At 31.7% G+C, this 17400-nt stretch overlaps 1 protein-coding gene across 20 annotated transcripts in view; it reads left to right on the top strand.

The window, feature by feature from the left end:
* The window catches only part of LOC148227917 (uncharacterized), a 463346-nt gene that overhangs the window by 35275 nt on the left and 410671 nt on the right, over positions 1-17400 (top strand). For 2 of the 20 annotated variants that reach the window (XM_088200600.1, XM_088200595.1), the window contains exon 1: positions 7910-8064. The exons of the other annotated variants lie outside the window; for them this stretch is intronic. The gene's annotated coding sequence lies outside the window, so the exon portion shown is untranslated. Of the gene's footprint in view, positions 1-7909; positions 8065-17400 lie in introns of those variants that run through there. 20 annotated transcript variants of the gene reach the window in all.

Genomic DNA, 17400 nt, shown 5'->3' with positions numbered 1-17400 from the left:
TCGACCGAAGTAACCCACTATATTCTCTGTCCTTGGCTAACTTCCAGAGAGTGTAGTGCAGGCATAAGATTTACAAATACATATTAAAATCAAAATCGTAAAGATGCATTGGGTAGGTGTGCTATATCATTTATAATCTTAAAATCTGATAGCTCTACGGAATAATTTTCAGTGGTCTCTGATCGCGTGCACACGGTTGCATGTAAGTTCTCAAAACAATTTTTTTTAGAAATATTGTTTTTGAAATTTTTTTAGGAAATGTTACTTCTTTGATTTGATTTTTTTGCCGACTCACTAGAGATGGCGCCCCAGGCGACCGCCTATGTAGCCTCTGGATCTTTTCAACCAAAATATATCATACATATGTATGTATATTCTTGATAACAAACAGGTGTAGATATTTTAGCGATGTTTTTCTTTTTTTTTAATATTTTGTTAATGATTAATAAATATGACAAAAAATAGTGTAAAGGCATTAACACATTACAGTCCGCTGACGCGTTTTTCGTGATAGCGAAACTTGGCGGTCAGTTTGTTCACGCATTTTCGAGGGTTAAAAATAATGTATTTTAGGCTTTTAATAATACATTGCGGAAGTAATAAAGACTTAAACTTTTATCTAGAGATTGCAATATATACATTTATAATTATTTTAGTAGCGTGAAAAAATTATCATCTTTTGTCAAACCATGTCCTTTTATAAATGACTGAATAATCAATACTGGTTTTTACCATCCCATGTCAAAATTACGCCCCTTATCTAGCGGTTGTGATCTGTAACATCATAAAAACATAATTTCATCAAATTATGCATTCGCAAAGTACAACTGAGCAACCGTTGCAGTATTTTAAAATACGACCCGCAGTCACGCTCCATTGCATGACTGCAAACAGTTATAACCTGCATTCGATATAAAAACGTCTAAAAAACACGTAACACTGTCATAATCTAATTTTAATTACCTTCCATCCCGTTATGCCAAGAAATATGCAATCGTAGGCATTGTGAACGATTGGTTAGATAAATTATAAGAGCTTTTGCCGAAAGTGAAACAAAAGCACAACTCTTGCGAAATCAGGCGAATTTGTTTGGATACATTCTACAATATTATATAAGACGAGGATCGATAGCTCGGTGAAACGTGTTTCGCATGTGTGTTTCTAGCTTAAAATTTTGTGATTTAAAGCGGGATTGTGCCCGTGTTGAGTTTTGGGGTCAATTCCATTAGCCGGGATCTGGACCGACTCAATTAATGACCTTTGACGTGGAAAACTGGACACAATTGAGTCAGCGATTCATATTTTTTACTTGATAAGATTTGTTTTCGATAAAAAATATTATCAGAATCTGTGCTGTTTATTTTTTCATAGAATATATCAAATAATTCGGCTCCGAAGTTCTAACAAGACAAACAGTAGACCAGAGTCGAAACTTTGACGCTTAAGTTTCGAAGTTTTGCGAATATCTTACGGCGATGAAACGAAAGTAAAAGTATAAGAGACGAAGTTAAATAAAATATAAAATAGTGTTAATGCCATTTTTAGCGAGTTTACATTTAAATTAAAGTTCAAATGTATAAGTAACCGAAGTATGGAAAAAGCAGTGGTTTTTAAGCTAACAAAGGGACATTTTCTAATATAAATTCAAAGTTAATACTATTGCTGCAATTTATCGCTATGTTGTTAAGGAATCGATTTTAGATGACGAGTAAAAGTAAAAAACTTTTTCAAGGGATTCGATTTTGTTGGCGTCTGATGTCTGTGTCGATTTGACCCCGGCTCCACTAGTAGCAAGCTTAAGGTTGGAATCAAGTTTTACGTAAAAAGTCGATTGATTTTTTTATTGTCTATGTATATTATATATTGTTGGCAAGCGGAGAATATCAACAACTGTCCTCTTTCTTGTCTTCATAATCAATAGTGGATGATTTGGGTGGTGCTGGAGTATGCGTATTATTTTAGTGCTGCATGTGCCTTGCGTCTAAATGCGTAAAAAAGGTAACTGTATTTTCGCTACCTACTCGTGGAACAGTTTTTGCTGACTTTTTTACCTGTTTTGTACGAACCGGTTAGTTATCTCAAAATAATACTTTTCATTTTTATTTAATAAACCATACTTGGCTACAATAACCCATTTAAAATTACTAATTGCGCTGGAAAGGAAATTTTAGCATCATATCGCTAGTTCCTTTTTGGCAGTCTGCACGAATGTCGTTGTTTTTATGCACATATGTTGGAATAAATTATATATAGTATAATTGTATCTTGTATACTATATTATTATTTATCTTTATAATTAATTTTTTTTTATACACGTGTAGAAGGCAGGATGAGAAATCTCTATTTTGTAATTTATTCCCAAATAAGGTAAAAATAATGTAAATCGCTTTCTGTCTGGAGCCAAGAAGTAGTTTTTAATATACAGTAGGAAGAACGCTTGACATATTAAACACAGACATCTCAGCTACATACGCTTGCATAAAAATGTATACATATATTATGAAAGCTTGTGCGATGTCAAGGTTATGCAAAACGCGTCTCGAAAGTTAATGCCGTATCATATGGTGAAGGATGAATTCATCTTAAAAATGCTAACTACAAAAATCTGGATATTTGTTATATTATGATTTGTATTTTAAACCTCACATGTAGTTAATATTTGTAATAAGGCAGCATGCTAGGATTTCTAATGAAATTTTGATATGCCATTTTGGTGTTAGCATATGAATATATGGATCGATAATATATAATTCCAGTGCGATAGATTATTACTAACGATTCTTAATTGAGAATCAATCGAATTGGTGATATAAGATATTATCCGATAATTACAAAAGGGTTCGTTTTCTGTTGTTTGTCTCTAGGCCGGTATGCTGTCGTAATTATTGGTTATTTTTTTTTAAATTTGAGTGGCTATTATGCTATACTGGGTGTTCTGCACGATTTCTACAATGATTATCATTGATGACGCCCTACTATTGTTGTTTGCGTAATTTCTAATTTATTGTTGGAACATCACAGAATAAACATTTTTAGATATTTAAACGTAACATCCAAGTAAGTTATGTTCTAGTACATATTTGTTTAATTTATCAGTAAAGGCTTTGAATATTATAGCATATCAAATTATTTGCCTGTGACGATATTATTGTGATTTGTGGTATTTAAATCAAATGCAAATTTATCAGTGATAATTTTCATAATATGCAATGGATGGGTGAATCTAGAGAGTCGTCCACAAAAAAAAATAGTGATTTTGTACTTAAAATTGTGAAAAAGAAAATAAAAGCGTTCAAAAAAAAAACCGATTTTTTTCTCTTACAATGTTTTAATTGTATATATAAATATAAATAGAAATAAGGTACAGGGTAGCGGATGCAGTAGATTTATTTATTGTTAAACACGCCCTTTTTTCGCGTCGTAAATCGAATATACCCCTTGCTGCCGCTCTCCTCGATGTTGCCCGTGCAGCTCTAAGGTTGCTAACTACTTGGTTCCCTGCAAAACATATGTATATTTTAAATGTAATTGATTACTACTTATATACAAATGTATAATGTATGTATTAATGGACTTTTACATGAATTATTTGTATTGTAATAGTATAATTATATTTCACTAGCTGTTGGTCTCTCACTATTGCGAGGTAACGCAGCTAGCGGCTGTTTTATTTCTTAAACGCGTTCACCAGTAGCGTGCCGTCCATAGATGCGGTAGATTCAAAACGCCACCAGCATGAACGGTTGATGGCGAGCGACTCAGCCGATCACGTAATCGTGTTTATATTCGCTCGTGTTTATAGTCGATCAACCGTGCATGCTGCTGACGTTTTGAATCGACCGCATGTATGGACGGCACGCCACTGGTGTTTACATATTTTATATGATATGCATAATTTTTTACGCAATTTTTAGTGGAACGTATCTACTGTATAAATTAACAAACTGTATTGTTTTATTATTTTATCATATATTGTGTTTATATTATTAATATTCTAACGGTTTATTTTGATTTCCTTTACAGGTAAGGATTTTTTACTACAACCAACGACGATATCCTGTTTGCATGTCGATGTGAATCTAGGGATTCGAATCCCAGGAAATCTTACCGGATCTTAATCGAATATTTGAAGTATTCGCCAGAATTTAAATTATTCGTCAGAGCTTATACTTGAATGCAATTTGAAATTGTCTTAAAATGAAACAATTTGTATACTCGAGCCGCTCCAAAATCCATGGTCACATTTGCTAAAAATTGCCCAACAAACGGTCGCAAATCGTTTACCTAGATAGTAATAAAAGCGACATACTTTATATTTGCCGAAAGTCACTTACATATCCACTGTAAATTTGCTTTTGCTATTCTCGGAAATACGCTCATGGCAAAAAGTATGTAAAAAAAATAAATTGTATATTTTTCTTTTAACATCCTTATTGATCAGTAATTCGCACAGCATTGTGTTTTGCATATTTTGTAAAAACCCAAAGTAATTATTGATTATTAATATTTAATAATTATTTATTATTAATATTTAATAATTATTTTTTTATTAAATAATAATTTACGGTTAATTAATTTATTTTTTGCACTAATTGGTTTATTAAATTAATATAAATACTTCATCCATTTTTATTCAATATTAGAATAGTTAGAATATATTCAATAGTAGAATAATATATACAACTACGAATAATTGAGAACCCTAATTGTAATCTCTAACATTGTTTTGAATCATTAACAATAAGCCTTAGATAAATCTTTACAAAATAAATAAATAAAATTAAAAGAGTTTTATACTTCTATCCAGAAGTTTACAACGAACCGAATTAATTTTAAAATACTAGTGTTTAAAATTAACAGTAAATTCTAACCTTTCTTTAGTATAAAACTTCCAGTTCACATATGTAGATGATTTATCATTATTATTGATTATTACAATATTTTACAAACATCTATTTTTGTTCTATTTTATTTGCTTATGAACTATTGTTTTAATGTTTTATTTTATTCGCTAATTTATTACATAATATTTTATCTTTATTATTTAAAACGTTGTGCTGAAAACACTTTATATTTTAATTTTATATAAAATTTCTCGAATACCCCTTTTCTAAAACTTTTGAAATCTCTACAATAACATTTTTGTATGTATGAAAATAATATCGTTAAAAATAAAATAGCGGTATTTGTGAAATCATAGTTAGATAATATATTTGTATATTAATTCAGCCATTAAAATATGAATGTATACCATTATTTTTTCAATTACTACTTCATAAATTATCCTTTCAAAAAATAACATTTTCGTGTCACCAATACGCATTTTTAAATCAATTAATATTTAGTAGATTTTATTATTATTTTTATTAAATTCTCATTATTTTGAGAATTAAATTCATTTTTGTAAAAACGATATTATAATATTGCACTTCTGTCAAGCAGTTTAAGTTCCAAACAACGAAAGACACATATACGCGTTTCCCGACGCTAATGAGTTAATACACTATTTTTCAACAATTTAATTCATTATCAATAAAAACATATAAATATTTTAGTTTATTAACTATCTTTTAATTAAATCTTACATTTATATTTACACACCACTTTTCCTTGTTACTAAAGATTTTGTTAAAGTAATTTAAATATATAATTAATTTTTTTACTTACGCAGTATTATATTATTATATTTAGTATTTACCGCAAATAAACTATTTTACAATCATATTTGATAAAATACTTAATGTCATTTGTATATGCAATATATTAATATAAAAAAATATCTTACGTAAGAACCTTATGTTTTAGATTAGGATTAATGTTTTATCTTTAATATGATTTTTTATCCACCCTAAGCCATCTAAAAATACTGATTATAACTAATATAATTGCCAATAAGATCCTCCGATAGAAACGTGTCTTTTAAATTTCAAGAAGATAAATCCTGTTGAACATCGCGAGCTAAGCTGCTTGTGTTCGAGAGCCAAGGTAGATACTCCGATGAGTCAGCCTCGGCTTATCTCGCAACTCTCGCAGCTTGGTAAACAATTATTTTACATCTCAACAATTGTGAGCTAGCTGAGTGAGGTTCGGATCGAGCAGGAAATCCGCCGATACAGTATGTACCATCGCGGTAACCGAGCGTACAGCAATACTAGGCGGGACTTCCTGCGAAGATATCAGAAGAAAACGGCGAAGAAGAATACGCCATTAAGCGCGTGACCTATTGGCCTTAGCAGAAACACGCTCTCCAGATCACGAAAGCGGTACCGATGAGTTCTCGAGTTTAACGAGAGGGGGAATCGCGAGGTCAAGAATCGATCCTTTGTTCTTAAAAAATATATGCCCAATGGCGAGATCAGCTGATTTTGACGCAAGCCGCAACGCTCCGTCTATATGAGATCTCGTTATTTTTCTTCTCGAGTTTTTTTTTATCAATTCGAGTAATCTTTAATATCACGTTGTTAATCACCGATAATTGCCTGTCAAAAAGTTGGGAACGCAGAAGCCGCTGAAGACTTTCGCATTCTGTTTAATTTTCAACGCATGGATTGACAGTGTGATTGCGTGTCAAGATCGACAATCTAATACAGTTTCTCAAATGGCATACTTTATCGATAAGTGTTAATCGGATTTATATATTTACATGACCTTTTATGGTTGTGTTTTTTGCATACCGTTAGCAAATATATTTTTTGCTTTTATTAGGTTGTTTTACGTATTTATATTATACTTAGTTGGAAACAGACCGTTATTGAAACAAGGCGTACATACGTAGTTGAAGAACTATATTTTTTATTTATTCTTGTTTTTTTGGGTCCCTGTGCATTATGGTGTTTTCTGGTTTTGAGGTCGAATTGTATCACAAATGTGGCTCTTGGAAGTCAGAGAGCCTTCGTGATGTCGTGTTCTCGTGACACTTTCCGGATGATCCGCTGACGTCTTTCGTGTCGAACAACCTCTGAAAATGCCTGCTTATGTCGCTGCAGTCTGTTTTTGATGTGAGCAAGTATAAGATATTTTTTATCGATCGCTTGAGACAGCTGTGGCGAATCGCAGATGAGGATTTTTACCAACCAATTGCATTGCATCTTGAACACACCTCCAAAATGTGTTTGCGCCTTAAGATAAAACATAGTCCAGGTAGCTTAGTGATGCCGGGAGACCATCAATATTAATCTTTACTGAAAACCCGATATATTTCGCAATCAGAAAGCCGCCGGAAACTGGTAATAATGTATTGTATATTATTACATATATTGCAACAAATTATGGTTGGCGAGTATCGTTTTTCTTCTTGCGCTGGTGAAGAAGCTGTCGAAGGGATGCTGTCTAGTAAATGTCTGTAGTCAATGAGTGTCTCGTAGTCTGGCGATGTTCATCCTCTGTGGCACGTTTCTCTGACCGGGTCTCGTATCTATCGTATTCAGTTGATTGTTGCACTCGTTTATTCGACCAACGAAATATGTCCACGCCTCTAGAAAGTGCCTTTTGCTTGATGTACACATTTCGAAGGTCGAATTGTGCAACGGGATAATGTGACTAAACGGTGCTTTTTGTTGTCTCTTTTTTCTTTCTTTTTTTCTTTAGAGATAACGAAGGGTATTGTGGTGGTTCGTTCAGTTACACTTTTTTGTCACGTTCATCCTTCTTATTGTCGTGGTTACGGTGTGCGAGTTTCAAGAAGAACCCCCACAATTATCAAAGTGATATTATAAAATACGAAATTCATTACTTCACAAATAGTTTTATATAAAAAATTCACACTGCGCTGCCAACGTAATTGTTATTGTTTAAAATATTGTTTAATTTGAAACATAAATCAATAAAATTAAATACAATCAACAATAATTGTTAAACGTTTGGGAATCACCGTAACTGAATCACACCTATGCATGCATGACGTCACGTCACAGTCATCGTGGAGCAAAGCGATCATCGCGGCGGATAGAGATTTCCCTCGCGGCTCTCGCCTCGTTTTTGCCGCAAAATAATAATAACCGTGGCGTTTAACGGCGCTGCTTCAAAATGCAGTGAAATACTACTCGAAGAGAGTCACGTGACCACGTGAGTGGAGAAAAAGCGTTTTGTTGCACGAATATATAGTGAGAAGTGTGTGGTGCATTTGCGGCCGTTGATGTGAACGACCTCGACGGCGGTTAGCTCACGGTTGCATTTGTTGTGCAAGATGTCTGTGTCTTTTGGTAGTAGTCGATTGTGCAACAGCCGTGAAGAGGACGGTAATTTGTGGTTTCCACTATGTATGTGTACGTGACGTAGTTGTTTTGACTGGGATCACCGCGAATACAAATACGCTTTGTTCGCGGAAATCGACTGAATTTTTGACACACTGTGCGCACGCACAGTGAAGCAAAATGCGCGTGTCATGAATTATCACTAACCGTTTTACTTAAAAAACTTTTTAATTAAATTAGATGACCGTGATGATACTTATTGACTCTTTGATGCTACTCATATTTCATTCGCATGTTATATAGATCAACCAATTATATAACTTTATAACCTTTAGTGACGCATCATTTAGGGTTGATTTTGCCTTTGAACGGGAGATGCAGATCTCTGGCTGACTCTCTCAGGAGGGACTCACTCCGTTGATGCAGCTCTGAAAGCTGCAGTCTCGGTGGGCACTGACGGTCGCTTTTCGGAATGAATTCGTTGAACAAAACAAAATGTTGGAAAGGCCAACTCTTTATTATCGTTTAACGCTTATCTCAAAAATAGGTGTGCGTCGCAATTTTTTGTGAAGGTTGTGTTACGATTTTGTATTTGTTGTTTCAAGACGCAAAATTTTTTATTGCGGTTGATTTATTTATAGTAATTTAATTTGTATTTAAATCCTCACAAAACAAACGCCGATATTGACCCTCTCTTTATGTATATTAAATTCGTTCCAAACATTATTAGCTATTGTTTAAATAATAAATTCGATTAAGATGTAACTTTGCTTAATTAATTCAATCACAGCTAATCTTGATTGTGTTGATTTGAAAAAACTGAAATGACGTATCTGATTAAAAAGTATGTAATAATAAATTAGGCATTTTCCTTTTTCCGCTCTCACTGATCAGTAATTCACACAGCATTGTGTTATGTATGTTTTAGAAAATTCAAAAAGTTCAACGACTTTGAAAGTAAATAATTAATAATTTAAATAATTATTAATAGCCAATAAAAAATACTATACAGGCAATTAATTGATTTTTTAACTCGTTGGTTAAATAAATTAGTATCGATAAAAACCGAGATAAAAAATAACGAATGTATTCGAATATTGGAATACTTCATACAGTTTTTATTCAATATTTGAATAGTTAAAAACTATGAATAATTGCAAGCCTTGAATATATTCAATGACTATGCAATGTCACATTTTTTCCAAATCCTCAAAAGCAATTTTATTGCTATTGGATAGGTCCATAGATAAAGTTCCGCAAAAATAAAAATATTTAATTGATCTTTCAGTGATAGATAGCAGTGATTCCAATATGATTAATTAATGGCAGCCGGTCAAAAGAGCGTGCGTCAAATGAGCGCCGTCATATAAGCGCTGCATTATAAGCGCTGCGTCATAAGAGCGTTTACCAAAGTAGCGCTATCACAAAATAGCGTACGTCAAATGCGCAGAGTCATATGAGCGTTAAAAAAAGAGAGCACGTCATAAGAGCGCAAAAACAACTTGATATATATCAAGTAATGAATATTTTAGGAATTATGTATACAAAATATAAGTAATTGTGAGAAATTTACTAAGAATTAAAATTCACGAGATATAGGCGGTAAAAATAGTATTTTATGTGCAAGAGCGCAATGACGATTAAAATGATTAGACAATAAAAATATTATTATTTATTAATTTTTACGTACATACGAAAGTATAGCTCCCCATCCCCATACATGCGATATATGCATATCAGTGTCGTGCGATAACTTTGAAACAGGGCATGCGGTTAGGGGGGATAGGAACAAAAACTATATTTTTAAATTTATTACAATTTAGGTGAAACTCGTAAAAAGTACGAATGCTCTCAACCTCACATATGCGCTACTATACAATTAAAAACATTAGTAAAGAAAATCGTATCGATGATTTCTTCAGTGCTCAATTTAAGGCAAATGTTGAATTAAATAATAAGAAAGTTACTGCAAACAGATATATTATTTCCAAATTAATTGACGTGATTTGCTTTTTATCTAAACAAGAACTTTCTTTTCGAGGACACTCTGAAAATAATAATACCGTAAATGAAGGCAACTATGTTGAATTATTGTATTTTCTAAGCGAATCAGACACATTATTAAAAAAAGTGAGAATAGATTGTCAGCTCTTGCATTAATATCAATCGAAAAAAAACATTTAGACAAATTAAAGAAAGACAATATACTGATTATATAATGCGGTTATTGCTGACTTTTGTAAGAAGGAGCGTCGAATAAAATTAATTTTCAATAAAAATAAATACATAATATGTTTATAAAATAAAGAAAATAAATTTCAAAATATGTTCAAAATGTTCAGCCCCCTCTAGCCCCCATGTTATCAATATGTAATAAAATTATATATTTTTCACTATTTTCAACGAAAGAACGTCATTTGAAAATGTCGTTAATTTAGCACATATAAATTATATTTAAATAATATAAAACTTGAAATCATCGACATTATACTTTTAGAAGGTCAACAAGTCAACAACAAAGGTGACCTTCGTGTCACTCTCGCATTAAAGTAAATCGAACGAGAGATACATATTTAAAAATAAACAAACAACTTGCATTAAAATAATTCGAATTAGAGATAAATATTTTAAAAATAGACAAAGAGGTGAATGACATTTGTTATTTTTAATGAAGCATAACCTTGAATTGTCTGGATGCATCTAGAAATATTTAAAAAAAATATCAGTAGCTATGCGACTACGGTCGTAAACGGCCGAATAAATTCTTTTGTTACATTTTTCTCGAATAAGTGTTCTCGTTCATATTTTTTATAATAATATCCGTTTCGATGTTTTTACTTATAAAGTGATAGTGTAATTTAGTGTATGTGCTAGAATTAAGCAGTGTATAATTCAAATTAGTGTTTATAAAATTATTACTATGCAAGGCAACCGACGCGATGCGAAGCGTCCCTTCCCCCGCCGGCCTCGCGGGGGAAGGGACGCCGCGTCGATTGACGCCGAAAGCGCGATATTTACAATTCTAGGCATCATGCGGTTGACAAGGTAATGTCTTTGGAATTTTCTGTGTCATATAGTTAACCCTTTGTGCTAGTAGCTCAACATCGTATTCCAAGCGTTGCACTCAAAACTTGAAATGCATTTATTGGCTTTGTGTTGGAGCTAATTTTGCCAATTTCAATTTATTAATGGTAAAAAAGCTTCTGGTAGACACAGTTAAGTAATATTGAATTCTAAACTTATGCAAATAAGTCAATAATCTTAAATTTACGAGTGTAAGTTTATTGTAAAATTTTTCATCGGAATATGGCCGAATCGAGCTGTTATAAGACCGCATAACGCTTACTTGACAGTTTTAAGTTATTAATTATTCCTCTTAAACTGTTTTTTTCCTTCAAAGGTATCTATATTTTTATGATATGGGATGAAACGGGATTATATGCTCTAATTGTGCACAATTGTTACTTAATATTGTGTGTCTGTTATGAAATAAAAGGATAAGAAAAAAGCTATTTCGCTCGCACTATTAAAATGAGCGATTGACAACTATCTATCTGGGTATCGACATTTTTAGCGGCAACTCAAATAATAATATTAGTCTTTTCGAGCTAGTAAATTACTAAGAATTAGTAATCTGTGTTTTAATTATTTATAAAAACATATATTGATTTATTTTTAGAAATTATCCATATACCTACGAATGACGATATAATAATGGATGTTTAAGAAAGTGACGATGAATTTGATATTAACTGTGTGATTATTACTGTGAGAGTAATATTAGTAGGAATTATATCTAACTACTGAGGGGCTGTATTATACGCATTCATTGAAAGTCGAGTCGATAAATAATAATATTTTATTAATAATTAAAAAAAATGATTTATAATTTATTATTTAATTAATATTTGTCAATTTAATGAAACATTATAAAACAAACTTAATTATAAATTTTAAATCAGCGTTTCATTTTAGTACAAAATATATAAGTATATCGTACGTATGGGAATAGGGAGCTATACTTTCGTATGTACGTAATAATTCATAAATAATAATGTTTTCATTGACAAATCATTTTAATCGTTAATACGCTCTGGCACATAAAATATTAATTTTACCGCCTATGTATCGTGAATTTTTAATCCTTGTAAATTTTTCACAATTTACCTATATTTTGTATACCTCATTCCTAAAATATATATTATTTAATTTTCTGTAAGTATTTTTGCGCTCTTATGATGTGCTTTCTTTTGTCAAACGCTCATATGACTGTCTGCGCATTTGACGCGCGCTATTTTGTTACAGCGCTACTTTGGTAAGCGCTTTTATGACGCAGCGCTTATAATGCAACGCTCTTTTGACACGCGCTCATTTGTCCGCGCTTATTTGTGACGTTGCCTTAATTAATATTTTTTTTTTTAAAACATTTGTATTATTAATTTTTATATGAATATTTCTGGGTCTTGGAATCAACTTAAATGTACATTATTTCTTATAGAAATATATTGAGAAAGCTCAGAGTGAAAATTACTGACTTCATGATTATTTTGGCACTCTGTGTGGCCACAGTGTGCGGAAAAACATATCATGCTGGAGTTTTGATCGTAATGCAATTTAAATAAACACACAAGCTAAGCCAAAAACAACACTCTCAACTTTGAGTCACACCTTCTCGGAAAATTGTTTATCATACATGTTTAACTTTTCATAGCACAGATGGTTCGTGTTATCCGCATATACGTATTTGTTCTATACGATACTATAGGTATTTAGGCGCTTCTCAAATAACATACGCGGAAACTAAACACGTCTATAATTTATAGAGAAAGTTAAAGATCTATTTTTTAAGATTTTTAAAATTACATTAAAAAAGTATGAAAGTAAACATCATAAATTTTAGTTGCAGTCTGAAAGCACACATGCCATGTGGCCTCGATTCGTTAACGATCAGAAACGATCGTGTTTATATTCCTGTACATGAATCGACGAATTCTAAAAATATAAGGCGCCCGATTCTTTTTGACTCCCTTCTTTGTGCACATATGCATAATATGCACAAAAACGTTTAAAATAAAAAATATATAATGCTTTGTGTAGGAATATTTCTGTTCGTGACAGCTGCACTATGACTACAATATTCTTCCAGCTTGTGCAAATTTCGCAAACATGTAAAATATGCACGTGACGTACATATATAATTAGATTAGCTAGAAGTTGATAAATTCATCCATGAAAAAATATAACATACCATGCATGTATATAATACACATCGAATTGATTAATGCTTGATCTTATCTGTGAAGAATCAATTTGTTTGCAATATAGTGGGCGTTAAGAATATGGCTATTATGGCTGTTACGACCTTTTGCATAATTGATAGTATAAATTTCCAAATGGTTAACATTCACACAATACTAAATGTAAACTCAAATATTTTGAATCGTGACTCTTCTAGATGCTGTGAAATCATCGACGATTTCATCGTGAGTGTATATTCTAATCTAGAATTCTGGCTAATGTCTTTTGTAATTTGAGATCGAGAACGATTCGGCTTGATTGTGATAAATTTATAATTAAGTCGTCAATCATTGGACGTTGTTCTGTCTTCAATTGATATTTTAGGTAGTTAGATAGAATAAACAGGCAAGTGTAGGCGAGAATTTCGCCCACGTTTCCAAATGATTCGATAATGTCCTTTCTGCTAATGTTTCGTATAAATGTGTGAATTGACACAAAAACCCATATTTATGTTATTGTATATTAATCGATAGTTCTTGAAATTTATTCACTATAATCATTTTAATCACATTAAATTTTATTACTAAATAAATTTATCTAGTAATAAAATTTATCAATTTGATTTAGTAAAAAGTAAGATTTTTATTATTTTAAATAATAATACAATATTTTCTCGCATAGTGCACTATTTTTATGTAATTTAATTGCATTTTTTATGATTTGATTTCCATAAAAATATTGTAAATGTACTTGAAAATATTATAAACAGTGTTTAAAATTGTATGAATTTTTGATATTTCACTTTCATTTCCTTATTAATAAAATATACATTGATTATATTATAGTATCCGTTAAATTTAATGAAAAATAAAATAAATATAAGTTCGTTCGGCTTAGACTGGTAATCTAGAGGCCGCGGGTTCGAGCCACGACAGCAGACTCGAATTTTAATTTATAAAAATGCACTATTAATGCACATACCAATTTATAATTATTTATATAGATTGATACAGATTAATCCAGTTTTAATTTAAAAAATATAGAATGATAGTAATTTGACGTTTTTATTATTTTTGTATAAAATCTATATATTTACGCAAAATATGAGACAACAATATTTATTATTTTACTCTTGAATAGCTTCTTAAATACGTATAAAGATGTTGATTGATTGACATTAAGACAATTTAGGCCGCGCAGAAAGAAATTTTACGATTTTTTTTATGGCAATTTTAATTATAATGTCTCGCGTGATTTTTATTTACGATAGCTGTTTTAATAGTATTATTAAATTAAATTAAAATAAATATCTATATTTATTAACAAATTTAATTACAGAAATAAAATAAAATTCTTTATATTGTAAAAAAAGTAGGTATTAGAATTTGCTCCAGGTTCTGGTCTTATGTTTATTAAAATAATTGTGCGGAACACCCAATTAGGGAGAAAAAAATTGTCGTTAATACGCGTTAATTTAAGTATTATTAGTCTTTTTTTACAAGAGGACGAGCTGTCCATTTGTTTGTTATGTTGATGTTAATGACGATCGGAGGTTTCGAGGGATTATAATCAGCATTTATAAACCCAAAATGATGTTCTAATATTTTTTTTTAGTACGTTTATTTCAATAATATATATAATTGTATAGACATTTTCATCTACACCTTTGACAAAAACTTCAAATTTTTGCTTCCGCTTCCCTCTTCCTTTCAGCACTGGTCCAGCTAATAAGTAAAAAATCCAGAGTTCAATGTGGTCTTTGGAGACGACGGTGCATTAATTTCAAAAAAAATTATCACTTTGTTGTCGTTCATATGGTTGATAAGATACTCAAATATCAAACAGTTGTTAACATTAAATTAATCTTAATAATCAACTGTTCATATGACTCCATTCCTGCGATTGACAAATTACGTCGCAGTATAATAATTGCGCCTCAATCATATCAAAGATATTTTAATATTATTGCGTAGTATATATATAATAATATTATATTATATCCTCGCTGTAGTAAAATAAAAAATCAATAAATTAGAGGTTTTAATGATTTGTATGTAGTACATTGATAAATATTAAAAGTAAGCACTGGTCAAAGATTTGCACCTTGAGGTACACCATATGCTATGTTCCAATACACTGCCGTGCACACACTTGATTTATTTAACCAGTGTTACTAGATGCTAAAAATAAGTAATATACTCTCGTTTTTATATTACACAGTCGTCACTCCTCAATTCATTAACAACAATAATTACGCCAATGCTTTCTACTGCCAAGGTTAACGGAACCAGTCAGCAGTTTGTCCGACACGCTCGGTCTATAAAGCGCAACCATTACGTAACATAATCGAGCAATGTCAACAATATGAGACAACACCCACATTGACCAGAAGCTCACCAGAAATTGTGCCGTGACACGATGACCGCTTGGTCATCTTGTAACGGTCCATAGACGAAGAAAAATCAACGCAGGTTCCGCTCCGGTGGGCGTCGTCGATACGGTTCTTTGATCTTAAGAGTAAAATTTTTATCTCCAGAGACCGAGACTAGTCGGTCGATTCTGCAATAGTCCATTAGTGGCAAAAAAATCTGTAATTAATTTACATTACTAACTAGTATGTAATCATCTGGTTCTAACCTAACGAACCGTATATAGTAACAAAAATGTGATGCAACGTTGTTGGTTATACTTGAGGACTTTTTTGTCATGTAACGCGGTGGAACGGCGTTCCGGCATCTTTTTCACTGCATTTTTACAAAAATATTACGACTTACAATAAGTCAGAATGAAATAAGGAATATATAAACTGATGTTTGCCCAATAGGAGAGCGCAAGAAACAATTATCATTTCTCAGAAGTCAAAAATCCACGTCAAATGCAATAAAATCGCGACGGCGTCGACATGATTTTATTGCTTTTGACGTGAATTTTTGACTTCTGAGAAGTGATAATTGTTTTTGTGCCCTCCTATTGACCAACATTCGGTTTGAATACACTTTAATCAATACTCTCATATTAAAAGTCCGTAGTAATATCGGTAAGGGTAGCTATCATATTTTTAAAAAGTGCAGGCAAACTATGGAGCAATATGCGAGATACAACGTCTCTGTACTTCTTCCTTTTATTTCCCCCTAACATTTGGTTTAGTTTGTATTTTAGATTTGACCAAAGTAAAATTGTAAAATTGTAATTAGTTTTAGAACTTTCATTAGGCTGAGATTTAAATTTTGTTTATTTTTAGCGTTTATTTTTCAGCATATATAAATTGTTTAGATGCTTAATTTCAGTCTGGTGATCATTTTAATCTGGCCCACGAGTTGGGAATAAATTTCTCATTTTCAATTCTTAAATTATTTAATATATGTGCTATGCCCTACGAAACGGGTAACCGTCAAGTTGAGGAGCTGCGAAATATGACCGTATGTGGTGCTCCTATTGCTTAGTATTGCTAAAATGAGAAAAATGTTGGGCACATTGTGAGTCACGTCAATAGCCAATTTAATATCAAAGAAAATGTCTTCGATAAATTTTCTTTTGTTTCATTCATGCTTCCCAAAATTTTTGAATCTTGGCGCGCTTGGTTGTGCGATGGCATTGTCTTTACTAAAATCGACATTTGTTTAGATCTCTTCATGATTTTGGGTTTTTCTTTACATAACCGAGGCTAACGTGCAACTGAGGAGGCTTTACAACTTAAAATATATTGTAAATTACTATCACAGATTCAGTCGACCATAAAAAAAATTACAATAGGAAAGAATATATTTTAATAATAGAATTCGTGAAATATTGCCTATGAAACTTTTAATTGCACATAGCTGTATATTTATTCACTATGGCAGAGGGCAATAGATTCACTGGTGGACCTTAACGGGAATACTACGACCGGCGGCGCCTCGTTCGTCGATTATTCACAAAATTATTAATACAAAATGTAAATCATTTAATTGTAAACTTTCTTCAATTAATA

Source organism: Plectrocnemia conspersa, unplaced genomic scaffold, assembly GCF_051122295.1.
Source record: "Plectrocnemia conspersa isolate PC_06_02 unplaced genomic scaffold, ASM5112229v1 ptg000012l, whole genome shotgun sequence".
In the NCBI taxonomy this organism is placed as follows: Eukaryota; Metazoa; Arthropoda; class Insecta; order Trichoptera; family Polycentropodidae; genus Plectrocnemia; species Plectrocnemia conspersa.
Note: the sequence above shows the minus strand (reverse complement) of the source record. Positions and strands in the feature narration are given on the sequence as shown.